This window comes from Onychostoma macrolepis, chromosome 25 (genome assembly GCF_012432095.1).
Source record: "Onychostoma macrolepis isolate SWU-2019 chromosome 25, ASM1243209v1, whole genome shotgun sequence".
In the NCBI taxonomy this organism is placed as follows: domain Eukaryota; kingdom Metazoa; phylum Chordata; class Actinopteri; order Cypriniformes; family Cyprinidae; genus Onychostoma; species Onychostoma macrolepis.
The window spans coordinates 24,530,073-24,544,398 of NC_081179.1; the positions used below are offsets into that span (position 1 = coordinate 24,530,073).

General features: G+C 41.4%; 1 long non-coding RNA gene across 2 annotated transcripts; it reads left to right on the forward strand.

Moving 5' to 3' along the window:
- Nucleotides 1–9,390: 9,390 nt before the first annotated feature.
- On the forward strand, nt 9,391–13,150 carry LOC131534676 (uncharacterized). 2 transcript variants are annotated; one of them, XR_009269413.1, is made up of 6 exons: nt 9,391–9,493; nt 9,614–11,209; nt 11,310–11,378; nt 11,660–11,744; nt 12,003–12,065; nt 12,689–13,150. It is a non-coding gene; the product is annotated as an uncharacterized LOC131534676 (long non-coding RNA). The 2 variants fall into 2 exon arrangements; XR_009269412.1 differs by having other exon boundaries at nt 9,614–11,378.
- Nucleotides 13,151–14,326: the final 1,176 nt, after the last annotated feature.

The window sequence follows — 14,326 nt, forward strand, 5'->3', positions numbered from 1 at the left end:
CCTATACTGTATAATCACAGAGCTATTATTAAAAACTTTAGATCAATAACGCCTCACAAAGACTGCATATTGAATCTAGGTGATGGTCTTTTTTTTTGGTTTTCCTTGCCATAACAAATGTGCTTTTCAAACACAGTTACAGCAGCCCCAAAAAATATAATGTTATAAAGTCAAGGGTCAAGAGCCCAACTAAAGCAAACACTACTCACCACGATGGTAACGTCAAACAAAGTAAAACATCATCATCTAAATCTGTTAATTCTCAATAAGCGCTTTTGTAGATGTCTGACAGAAATAAGAACCCCACTCATCTTTTTGGGTTCACAATGAGCTCATATATTACTCACACTGTGAGTATCACCGTATGAGAATGGTGTGATGTCACTGTGATCATCGCGTGACCTCACGTGTTGACTGGGTAGGTTTATATTGTTTTACTTCATTGCTGTATGCCTGTATTTATGTAGCACCGTGGTCCTGTGAGGCACGACATTTCGTTCCACTGCGAAATGACAATAAAGCTGAACTTGAACTTGAACTTGACTTTTAATTGATGTTCAACAAATAAAAAACCGATATAATACAGATAAACACATGATAAAGCTTGGCTTACTGAATATTAGATCCCTTTCTTCAAAAGCACTTTTTGTAAATGATATGTTCACTGACCATAAACTAGATGTGCTTTGTCTGACAGAAACCTGGCTAAAACAAGATGATTACATTACTTTAAACGAGTCTACACCCCAAGATTACTGTTACAAACATGAACCGCGTCCAAAAGGTAAAGGGGGAGGTGTTGCTACAATTTATAGCAATATTTTCAGTATTTCTCAGAGGTCGGGTTTCAAGTATAATTCGTTCTAAGTAATGGTGCTTCATATAACATTATCCAAAGAAACAAGTATTAATGATAAATCCCCTGTGATGTTTCTACTGGCTACTGTATACAGGCTACCACACTGTAAAACCCAACAATCATCAGCTCGTTAGGAGAGAGATCCATGAACTGAACTAACGAGCTGATGATCTCAATCAGGTGTGTTAAGTGAGGGAGACATGCAAAATGTGCAGAGCAGGGGGCCCCCGGGACTGGAAGTGAGAACCACTGCCTTAAAACATTTAAGTTTTTAAAAACTAATAGTGATGAGTACTCAACTTATTTCAGTTGAGTTCACAAAAATAAGATATACATTGCAGTTAAGTAATTAAGTGACTAATTAAGTGCTGATTGAGCATTAGTGATGATCACCTGCTGTTAACAAACAGAATCACTGACAGAAAGAGAAACACAAGAACACAAATGACTTTAGACACATGCTTAGATGAAATCAACTGAAATAAAATGCATTAAATCTCAAGATCTGATTAAACAACCCCACAAACAGCATCACCAGCTCGACTTATTAATAACCAGACTGACTTTATTTCTGTCAGACATCTACAGAAGATCTTATTGAGAATTAACTAAGGTTTAGATGTTGATTTATTTTCATTTGAAGTAACCATGTTAGAGATCAGTGTCTGCTTTAGTTGGGCTCTTGAGCCTTGACTTCTGTGTTAGTAGTTTTTTTTTCTCCTCTTTTTCTTTGGTTGTTGTAACCATGTATTTTTCTCTTCTCGGCCTTTTGGCTAAGATCTCGCGGTCTGGTCGGACGGTTGGGACAGCGATCGCCTCTTGCAGGACCGTTAGGCTCGTGTGTGGCTTGTCGCACGGGTTCTCACTCCTCAAGAGGGAAATTGACAAGCGGCTTTTATCGGATTCGACTCTGTCTGCGGAGAATCTACTCTTTTAAGGTAAGGTCTTAACTTATTTATTGTGTTAATTTATTGCTTGTTTTTAGCGTATTTATTGTGTAATTTTATTGTCTTTTTAGCCGCTGCGTGCGGGTGGTGCCTCCACCATGTCGGCTGCCCGTGCCGGCGTGCGGAGGCACCACAGCGTCGTTCTTTTAAAGAGGTTGATGGTAAGCTCCTGGGGATGTCACGTCTTGACTTCTCCAGGAAGCTGATCCAAAAAACCCTCGATTTTAAACCTGAACAATTGAATTGTTTGATGACTCTTCCCTGGAACAAAGGTTTTGATGTTAGTTTTAGATCTGCTGCTTTGTTGCAAGATTTCTGGCAAAGGTTTGATGCTTGTAAGACCCAGTTCTCCATGTTCTCTGTTGAGAAGCTTTCTGACAATTCACTTAAAACAGTGATTGTTAGGATGTTCAATGAAACAGTGAGTGGAGATGATATTGCTGTATGGCTGGGTAGATTTTGCACGGTCCGCAGTCAACCAGTCAAGGTAGTAGACGAAGACGGTATCTGGAATTGCGCTTGGAGAGTTCCCATCAAACAATGGGAAGATCCAAGCGGATTCAGGGTCTAAGTCAGATACCTTCAATGATTGTGTTGGGAGAGAACCGGGGCTACATTCACTATCAAGGAATGCCCAAATTGTGCAGAAAGTGCGGCAAAATGGGACATTTAGCCGATGCATGCCAGGAGTTAATATGTGGGAAGTGTAGAGGAATTGGTCATGTCTTTGAGGAATGTACCATTGGCAGGCGGTGTAATCTTTGTGGTGACACAAACCATCTCTACAGAGATTGCCCTAAGAGTTTTGCCAACAAACTGAAAGGGAACAAAATGGCCGCCCCACCGGAGGAGCAAACAAGCAAACAAAGAGAGGAGGCGGAGCCTGAGGTTTTGGCGGGAAAATCGGGTTTCCCGCTGGCGGGAGATTCGAATTTCCCGCCGGCCTCAGGGATTGGGCAAGAAGGAGGAAGTGGGGCGGCCACAGGGGAGGAGTCAGAAGTTTCAAACGAAAAGGAAAAGGTCACCATAGGAGAGGAGAGCGGGGAAGGAACTGACTCCTCCCTTGAAACTGTGTCGGAAATCAGCGGGAAATCAATTGGGAGTGAAACTGAGTGTTTCCTCCCAAATGCTCAGGTGCAAAAAAGACCTGCGGGATCTCCTCTACTGGAAACAGAGGAGAAGAAAGCTAGGGCAGCACATCGCCTAGATAGTTCCAACTCGGAAGATCTAGAGCGTTTGTGGCCCCTAGAATCCCCAAATGAGGTTTCGTTTTTGCATTTTAAGCTAAGATCATCGTCACCAAAGGAGCCGCAAGAGGTTCTCTCTGTGGCACCTGAGGCGCCGAGCACTTGCCTCCCTGATCCCAGTTTTTCTGGGGAAAAGGAAAGGCAAGTGCAACAAGACGTTACATAATTTTAAATGATTTTAATGATATCTCTGTAGTTTTATTCTTTTAAATATGTCTTCTTTTATAGTTCATACCCTTTTTACCCTACTGCTCATGACTCTCACTATCTCCACCATCAATGTGAGAAGTGTGAGATCCCACATAAGAGCACAGAGCATTTTATCCTTTTTAAAAACTGTTAAAGCTGATGTGTTTTTATTACAATAATGTGTTTTACCCTTTTTAAAAAACTACAGGAAGTGGGAGGAGACGTGGACCCAAGGCCCCTCCATTTGGAGCGGGTCAAATTTTAACAGAAACGACGGTCTTGCTATTTTAATTAACAACCCCCATATCTTGGTAAAGGGGAGCACAGTGGTGAGAGACGGGCGGGCAATTTTAGTGAACCTGACCTTTTTAGGAAAAGACTTTAATGTTCTTAATGTATACGGTTTTACTGAGAAAGAGCAGAGGTATGAACTTTTAGAAGACCTGCAGCCCCACATGCTAGGTAGGGCTCCCCTAGTGGTGGCAGGGGATTTTAATTGTGTTTTATCTAAAAAAGACAGGAAGAGGGTAGGGGAGGATTTTAAAATAGACAAAACATCGGTTTTATTACAAAATTTAGTTAAAGATTTTAAATTAGTGGACTGTTTTAGAACACTGCATCAAAGAGAGGAGGGCTACACCTGGTTTAGTGGCGATGGTACCAGAGCCTCTCGAATCGACTATATTTTTACACGTGACTTCCCGCCAACCGATGCTAGATTAACCCCCCTCTTTTTTTCAGATCACTCCATGCTGTCCTGCACTCTATCACTTCCCGCGGGTGTGACGGTAGGGGGAGGTTTGTGTAAGCTAAACTGCTCCCTGTTAGAAGATGAGGAGGTAGTTAGAGAATACAGGGAGCAGTTCAGCCAATGGCAAACTCTCCAGGACTTTTATGAGACACGAGCACTATGGTGGGAAATGGTGAAAGGACGGACAAAGGAGTTTTTTAGTAAGATAGGGAGGGAAAAAAAGAAAAAAGAAAAAAATCACATGATGGGGCTGCAGAGGCGTCTACAGAGGTATTTTAATCTTTTAAACAATGGGTTTGATTTTAGCGGGGAGATTAAAGAAGTAAAAAAAGAAATGTCAGTTTTATCAAACATCCTAAGTAACGGCGTCATCCTGAGAAGTAAAGAAAGAGAAATAGAGCAAGGGGAAAAGTGCACAAGATATTTTTTTAAAAAGATAATAACAAGGGGAGGGGTAGTAACTAAGGTTAAGGGGGGAGGGGGAGGGGGAGAAGTAAGTACAACAGAAGAGATTTTAAAAGAAGTAGAATGGTTTTATGAAGAGTTGTACGGCCAAAAAGAGGTGCACGAGGACACGGCAAGGGAAGTTTTAAACTTTTTATCCAAAACAGTCAATGGTAAAATCTTGGGATAAAAGCGTATTTTGACTATTTTAGAAATGTATAAAGCTCTTAAAGGTTTTAAACGGGGGAAGTCCCCAGGAGCGGACGGACTTCCCCTAGAGTTTTATCTGACGTTTTGGGATATTTTATCACAGGAGTTATTGGCTATTTTTAAAGACTTTGAGACTATCCCTAACCTAAAACTGTCCGGCAGTCTGTCGATAGTGTCGTTACTTTACAAAAAAGGGGACAGGACTGACTTAAAAAATTGGAGACCAATTACACTTCTAAATCTGGACTGCAAGCTTTTTAGCAAGATTTTAGCGACACGGATGTCGACTGTTTTAGAGGACGTGATCCACCCGGATCAAGCTTGCGCTGTGCCCGGAAGAAAGATAACAGACAGCCTAGTGCTGATTAGAGACACCATCTGTTATGCGAGAGACAGAAATATTCGGCTAATAGTCCTAAATTTAGACTTTGAAAAAGCATTTGACCGAGTCTCGCACCAGTACCTTTTTCAAGTACTGCAAAAAATGGGGTTTCCAGAGAGGTTTATAGCCTGGGTGGGACTGCTGTATGAGGGCATAGTCAGCAAAATCCTTGTAAATGGGCATCTTTCCAAGGCTGTGAATATCCACAGCGGTGTCCGTCAGGGTGTCCTTTATCTCCTCTTCTGTCGTGGCTTGTATTGAGCCACTGGCACAGATCTTGAGAAGGGACAAATGGATCAAAGGACTTCACGTTCCTGGGACGGGCGGACTGACAGCCACTTGTGTTTTATATATGGACGACGTGACCCTTTTAGCCACGGACGTTTTATCAGTACGAAGAGCAATGGACTTGACTGACTGGTACGGTCGGGCCTCGGGGGCCAAGCTCAACCGAAGCAAATCCGAGGCCCAGCTCTTCGGGCCGTGGGAGGGAGCGGACATAGGTGGACTGGACGTGACTTTTAAAGAGACCGATTTTAGAATTTTAGGGGTGAAATTTGACAGCGAGGGAGGTGGAAGGGAAAACTGGACTGACTCGCTAGGGAAAGTTAAGCAAAGACTGGGGTTCTGGGGACTAAGACAGATGACTTTTGAAGGCAAGGTTTTAATTTTTAAATCGGTGATTTTACCCCTGATTTTACTTGTCTGTTCTGTTTTTAGTCCACCACGGAGATTCCTGGCACAGTTGGAGAGGGCGGTGTTTTATTTCCTGTGGGGGTCCAAGTGGGAGCGCCTAAAGCGAGAAGTCGTGAAGAGAAAACTGGAGAATGGAGGAAAAGGTCTCCCAGACCCCCACCTGTTTTTAGGCAGCCGCTTCACCGCCCTCCACATAAAGTATGCTGTGACCCCATCCAAAGATAACAAGACGGCAGCCATGACACGGTTTTGGATGGGGTCTTATTTAAGAACCTTAAAGATTTTACCTGTTGACCTGAAAACACCAGTGTCTTTTAACCTGCCAAAAGAATATTGTTTTATCAAAAAGTTTTTAAAGAGATACCTTTTAGAAAAAGCAGAAGTCACCATTTTAACTAACCACAAGCATCTCGTCTCTCTTGTGCAGGATCGGGAACCGGTGAGTCCAGTTCAGGCCTCACACTAGGTGAGGCCAAACAGGTTTGGAGGAACGCTTCTCACCCGCTCTCCAGAACCGGCATAAAGATCTATCGTGGATGGTGGCTCATGAGATCCTCCGTTCAGAGCGGTTATGCACTCCAGAGGCATGGCCAAAACGCGATCTGCCCTCGGTCCGGTGCAATTCCCGGAGACCGTCCGACATCTGCTCTGGGAGTGCGGCGCTGCGCGGGCCCTGTGGGCCCCCTGTTTTTCCCGAGCCTACCAGCGGGTGGGGCCCAGTTAGGGTACCAGCTCGCCATCCTTGGGGTGGGCCGGGCTTGAAGGACTTAACAGCACAGGAATTTACCTCGCTCTGGCTCACCCTCAACGTCATCAAGGATGCCATCTGGGCCACCAGAAACCTGCTGGTGGGGAAGCGCGTTCGGTAACCCTCCATGCATGCGAGCTAAAGGTAACAACAATGCTGCAGGGTACCGGACGGCGATATTCGGACGAGGGGCCGGGGTCGCGGGGAAGGGTCCCGGGCGCCACCGCTCCTGGCTGCCCGTAGATGCACCCTCACCACTCTGGCTACGGGAACAGCGGGCCAGCGGGCCGGAGGAGAGGATCTCCGCTGAGCCCATAAGGCAACAACATCTCACGCCTGTTCTGGAGGCGGGGTGAAGACAGATTGATAAGGACTCACCCCCGGTCTTGCACAACAGATGACTTTTAAAGTCTTTTAACTGGTATATTTTATTGTTTTTTTATCGTGTTTTTTTTTTTTTTTAAAAATGGGATTGGTTTTATTGGAAAACAAAAACAGAGATGCTTGTTTTAAAATGTATTTTTATTTTGACACTCCCACCTTTTAACACACACTCACACAAAAATGGACTTTTAAAAACATCACAAACACAATGGTTTTAATTGCTTGTTTTTAGCAATTATTGTACTTCCTTTTAACCATGTGTATTCGTTCTATTTATTACTGCTTGTTTTAAAATGTATGTGTGTTTTGAGAAGAAAAAAAACAAAAAGAGTGTTGAAATGTCAAAAAAGGAAATTTGTGACACTTTTTTCGAAAGAAAAAACCATGTATTTTTCGAACATATTTGTTACAACTCAAAAGCCCAGAGAAAGTGATCAGTAGTTGGTTGTTATATATTTATAATGATAATCATCTATTAGTGAGCTGATCTCATTGTGTGTGTAATCTCTGGTCAAATGAATGTATTGATTCCAGTAAAAGCGATTCTGAAAGCCACTGGTTCTGTGACAGTCAGTTAATATAAAGGACTTTCCAAACAGTTTGTCCACAAAAAGTTTTAATTTACGGAAGCAATTAGACTCACACAGACTTATGAACCTCAACAATGGTGACCATTAAAAAAATATAATAATTTTGCAATGCATGCTGGGTGCTAGCATAGTACAAAACTCATCCATGGCTCCCAGCATGCATTGCTGCATGATTTTTTATTTTTTATTTTTTTAATGGTCACCATTGTTGAGGTTCATAAGCTGATTCTTGATGTCTGTGTGAGTCTTATTACTGCCATAGATGAAAACTTTTTGTGGACAGTCAGTTAACATAAAGGACTTTCCAAACAGTTTGTCACAGAACCAGTGGCTCTTAGAATCACTTTTACTGGAATCAATATGTTCATTCAATCAGAGATTAGACACCCAATGAGTCTATGTTCAATCTCTATGAGATCAGTTCACTAATAGATGATTGTCATTATAAACACATAACAACCAACTATTGATCATTTCCTCTGGGCTTTTGAGTTGCAACAAATATGTTCGAAGAACACATGGTTACAACAGCCAGAGGGAAAAAAGGAAACAAAACAACCAACACAGAACTCAAGGGTCAAGAGCCCAACTAAAGCAGACACTGATCTCTAACATGGTTACTTCAAATGAAAATAAATCAACATCTAAACCTTAGTTAATTCTCAAGATCTTCTGTAGATGTCTGACAGAAATAAAGTCAGTCTGGTTCTGGTGATGCTGTTTTTGGGGTTGTTTAATCAGATCTTGAGATTTAATGTATTTTATTTCAGTTGATTTCATCTAAGGCTGTGGCTGAAGTCAGTTGTAGTAGTTCTTGTGTTTCTCTTTCTGTCAGTGATTCTGTTTGTTAACAGCAGGTGTTCATCACTAATGCTCAATCAGCACTTAATTAATCACTTAATTACTTAACTGCAATGCATATTTTATTTTAGTGAACTCAACTGAAATAGGTTCAGTGCACTCATAATTGTTAGAGTTAAAAACTTAAATGTTTTAAGGCAATAAGTTTCATCAAACGGTTTGAGTTAACCTAACTTGGGTTTTTAAGGCAATCGGTTTACTCAAACGGTTTGAGTTACCGTGACTTGTTGGGCATATATCTTATTTAGTGAACTCAGCTGAAATAAGTTCAGTGCACTCATAACTATTAGTTTTAAAAAACTTAAATGTTTTAAGACAATAAGTTTCATCAAACGGTTTGAGTTAACTTAACTTGTCAGGTTTTTAAGGCAATCGGTTTACTCAATCGGTTTGAGTTACCCTAACTGTTGGGTTTTACAGTGAGAAACCTTGGAGTTGTGATTGATGATCAGCAGAATTTCTCAGACAACATTGCTAAAGCTGCCCAGTCCTGCAGATTTGATTTATGCAACATTAAGAAGATCAGGCCCTTTCTTTCGGAACATGCAACACAACTCCTTGCTCAAGTTCTTGTTCTATCCAGGCTGGACTATTGCAATGCTCTCTTGGCAGTTCTTCCAGACAGTTCTATTAAACCTGTACAATTAATCCAGAGCGTGGCAGCAAGATACATTTTTAATGAGCCGAAAACAATGCATGTCACACATCTGTTCATCGATTTGCACTGGCTACCAATAGCTGCTCGCATAAAATTCAAGACATTGATGTTTGCTTACAAAACCACTGGCTCGGCACCCCTTTACCTAAATTCACTACTTCAGACTTGCGTAACCTCTAGAAGCTTGCGTTCTACAAGTGAACGACACATTATTGTGCCATCCCAAAGAGGCACTAAATCACTTTCACGGACTTCTACATTAACTTCTATGGCTCTCACTTATAAGTTGCTTTGGATAAAAGCATCTGCTTGTAACAGCCCATAGCGCTGTTACTATGGATTTAGTTAGGATGCAGTTTTACTACAGCCCTCTGGGGGCTCTAGGGTGCTCCCCTCCTCTATATTAAGCCCAGGTGTGGTAGTAGAGTGAGTTACATTGTTTGGTTGGGAGGAAGCATAGCTTCTCATGCTACCTTCAATGTTTAGAGTCCCGGTTGAGAAACGTCGACGTTTTAAGCTCAATCAATGTAAGTGTTTACCTTTGTAAGTTTATCTGTGTTACTTTGCTTGTGTTTGTTCATCTGGTTTTTTTCTTTGATGAATGTGTTTGTTAGCACTCTGGTTCTCAGTATGTATTTGCGTTCTAGAGGGACTCTTTTGTACCGGTGGTTATTCTTGCCACTGAAGGCCACGCTGTCTGTACCGGGGAGATATTTCTAGGATGGGATTCCTGTTGCTGTCGTGGACAGTTTGAGTTTCCTCACTCGGGGACTAGAGTGGTTTTGGGGCTATATGGTGGAGTTTGTTGGATGCACATTGAGCTTTGTCGTCTTCATCAGATTCAATCTTCTTCGATATCATCGTCTACCATGTCTTCAAGGATAAGTACTACAGACATTCAGTGACATTCATGTTCCCCATTGGACTATGCTTAACTTTCAACCAGAGTTTCCACTCCTGTTTATATGCTTGCAAACCCACATACTTACATTTCACAAAGCAACTGAGACTGTTGTTTTTCTTGTTGTTTATTTTGTGCTTGGTTTATGCCAACTTCTACCACACAATAATAATTGGTTTAATCTCACTTTGTGTATTTGGTCATTGTGTCAACATATTATTTGTGTTTTAAGGTACACTTATGAAGAAAGGTTGGTGGGCCCCTCTCTCAAAATATATTGTAGTGGCTCATTCTTTTAAAGAGAAGGGGAGCGGTTACATCCCAGTCAGCAAACAAATTTGGCCCAGACTTGGCATGCATCTGGCACAGCTGGCATTCATCCGGCACTGGCATACAGCATGTGGGCCAAACATGGCCCGGGTTTGGCAGAGATGGTACCGGGTTTAAGACGGCACACAAGACATGGGCCAGATGTCAAATGCAGTATTTGGCCCAGATGTCAAATATAGATATGTGGGCCACATAAGTATTGCCGATCTTGACCCACATTTAAAATCCATTTCAAATATTTTTGACTAAAATGCCAATGTTTTCCCATACAGAAAGGTAATATATTCACATATATGTGAAACACTTTAAAAATATATTTTCAAAATGTATTTCAATATATTTAACAATGCATAACATAAAGCTCATATTGTGTTTGCATGTGAAATTATATTCATGCCCCATATGATTATATGTTATATTATAGAATAGTATATCCTGTTGTTTTATTTAGCCTATATAATTGACTTCAAACTGTAAATTGAATGAGAATATGAAAGCAGTGAATGCAAAACATTGTTTGATGTAGGCCTACTAAACAATACATGATGAAATTTCAGGACATTTTATTTGACTTTTGTACTATTTATGTAAATGCGTAACTTTGATGTGTTTTTGGCCATGTTGGCCAATCAGAAGCCTGACAAAGTTTCAAGTAGGCGGAGATAATAGCGCAGGCTCCGACGTCACAAGCCAAAAACTCCGGTTTAGCTGTCTACATGATAACTCCTGCCAGGGTGAAGATTTAAAAAAACTCTGGCTGCAGTGTTTTCAAAATGTTCGGTTTCAGTGACCTGCTGCAGCGCTTGCGTGAGGACGAACGGAACAAACCACATAGAAAAAGCTGCTGTTTTGAAAATAACCGCGTTCGTGTGGACGGCCAATGAGCGCGCGCGTTGAGCATTCAAATCACATTTAAACTGAAGCGGAGGAGGTTACCATGGTAACAGGGCGTCAACTCACTCAGCTGACAAGTAGCGAGAAGCTGTCTCTCTGCTCTTTTCACTGCTTTCAGGTAAGTTTAGTCCCTAAAGTTACACAAATAATACATACAACTGTTCCTGACACTTTCTTACATGTTACTGACACGTTTCTGTTGAATCTTTACTTTACAGGAGTGGTATAGTGTCTTCAAAAAGACCGTTAGCATCACAACCGTTAACTATAGAGGCTAACAATTAGAGGTAAGGCAACTTATACATTTGAGCTCTTATTAATGAACGTTTGAGCTTTTAAGCACCTTTTATGTGTAGATGAGCGGCTTTGATAGTTTTGTAAATGTTTTGCTGATACTTTGTCAATAATTAGCTTATAGTGACTTCCATTTATCTAATTTAACCTAAAAGTCTGCACTGTGGGGTCAATCGGTGACGTCACTTACATGAACTAATGGGCTGAAACTATTTCAAACACGTTTTGAACTTCCATTCCAAACAAATATTGATAAATTGTACTATGATTTCAGGAGCGTCAGAATAAAATACCTAAAACAGGGGAAGTTACAAAAAAATGTGTAATTTGAGCTGCTGACAGAGATACAGGAAACACAGGTGATCTGAGAAATCTTATTAAATAACTTTATATGAATTTTTCACAGTATATTTCAACTATATAATCATGCATCTGTAAAACCTAAAAATATGAATTCTGGTATCTTAAGATTTTTTGTATGTTTTGTATATTATTATTATTTTTGCATTTCACCTCTGCTGTAGTGTTTATTTCTAATAATCCTGACATTGAATACTACATTTGTTGGCTATGTGACATATTGTTCCTATTCTTCCATGCTGATGGCTGTGCTGCAGAGCTAGAGCGGAGCAGATCTCCTGTCGAAGAACATCTCCAAAGCACCATGAACCATCTGACTAGTAAGTAAAACCTCAAACATTCAAAAGTTTGTCGAATATCCAAAAAAATATATCAAATATTTCCCAGACAGCAAGCAGTGTCTGCCCAGATCCGGCCCACATCTGGCCCGCATGGATTTCACGCGGGCCAGATGTGGGCCGGATCTGGGCCGACACTATGTTGCTGTCTGGGTTCCTGTTTGTCCTACAAGGCCATCTTGTTTAACTCTGACCCCTCTGTAGGTTGTTGTGTATGAAGTGTCCTCAGAGCAATCATAATTTTAAAAAAAAAGACACAGATGATAATAAAAAAGTTATTTGAAATTAAAATTAATAACGGTAAGACAGAACCAGTACTGTGAACGCACCTCACTTCAAACTGTAACGGTCTGTATATTATTTTCTAAACTTTAAATGTAGTGAAATTTTTGTTCAAGCAGACTTTGTTGCTCGTGGAAACCTCACGCGAGCCTGAAAGATACTTAAAACTTAAAATATTAGTTGCACTCTTGAAGACTGTTCACCAAATACTAAATTTCAGTCCAGCAGAATTTTCTGCACACTTCACCACCGAGGCCAAAAATGAGCATTGTGAATGTAAGAGCCTCACACTACATTGTTTGTTTGTTTGAATTGTATTTCAGGGCAGTTCGTGAAGACGGATAACCTGGACAGAAGTCAGTTCAAGATCCAGTCTCCACACCAGACTTCTCACTCACAAGGATTGCTGTCTACTAGATATTATGTGTACTCTTCAGACTTGGGTTCATGCAGATATTATTCAGGGACATGAACACTTGAATACTGCAAAAATAGAGAAACTACCTTATTTAAGAATTGTGATAATTGTGTGAACATTAAACAAATATATATTTATTTTACTGTTTTTTGTTTTGTATTCCAAAGCACCTACAAGCCAATTCACACTGCCATACTCCAACAGGATGAACACACTGACCAAGCAAAACAAATAAGCATGTTTTTATAGTTTTTGTGAAAGTGTGAACTGACAATGCTGTATGTTAGGTGTGAGATTCATTCAACTTGGTTTGCTGATTAAACATGATTAAATATTTGTTCAGAATATTGTCGTTGTTGTGACTATTCATCTAGGAGGGGTGTGTATCAAGTGGCTTGGTTATGGTTTTGTTGAGGCTGACATGTGGACCCCATCTGATCCAGCATATAGGACCAGAACAGGGCCAACTATGGTCATACAGAACCTCAGATCCCACATAGCAATTTTTCTCTGGCCCAGCTCCGGCCCACACAATCAGCTTTTGCTTGGCCCACATACCGCAATGACTTACGGTCCTAGTGTGGACCAGGTCTGGATTCCAGACAAGGGCCACACATGGGCCATAACCAGCCCAATTCAGGGCCAGTTATGGGTAATTAACTTGGCTGAGACTTGGGCCAGTTCTGGCCCATGTGTGGCCCTTGTCTGGAATCCAGACTTGGTACACACTAGGACCGTAAGTCATTGCGGTATGTGGGCCAAGCAAAAGCTGATTGTGTGGGCCGGAGCTGGGCCAGAGAAAAATTGCTATGTGGGATATTGGCGCCCGAACAGGGACCATTAAGCCTTATATTTGTTACCTTTAACAGTGACCATGTCTTACAATAGGGACAGCCAGATTGCTCTGGATGGGGTTGAGGCCGTGCCTGATGGGGAGTTTGCTTACCCCTAAGAGACTTAATCCACACTTTCTAGTGACTTGTATATTGATTCAGATGATGAAAGTGTGGGAACTGAGGACAATGTACCTGAGGTTCCAGATGATTCCCATTTTTCACCTCCTCCACCACCACCGGAGATTGATCCTGAAACAAACCACAACCCGGTTGCTTCAGTGGGATCGTTGATTGAACGCCTGACAGATCGGTTCGCTGGTATCGAAGACCAACTAGCTGACTTTGGCCAGAGAGTGAGTACGAACGTTTCTTATAGTGAATTTGAAAGACGATGCAAAAAGATAGAGGAAAGAATGTCATATCAGATACAACGTGAGTGTGAGAAAGTGAAGAGTCAAGTGGAACTGCTGGTTCAGGATCTGGGCCAATCTGTTGTAGATTGCTTAAAGCGAAGGGATCGTCAGTTGGAGCACAGATTCCAATCCTTGTTGCCATCTGCATCCACCCCGATTGCCCCAATCCTTAATTCCACAGTTTCCTTTCCCCATTCTAAACAAAGAAATGCAACTTACAGTGTACAGTCCAGCTACTTGCCTATGCAAAGCAGCCAATCCGCAGTACAGTATAATCCCCCAGTGAAACTAGAT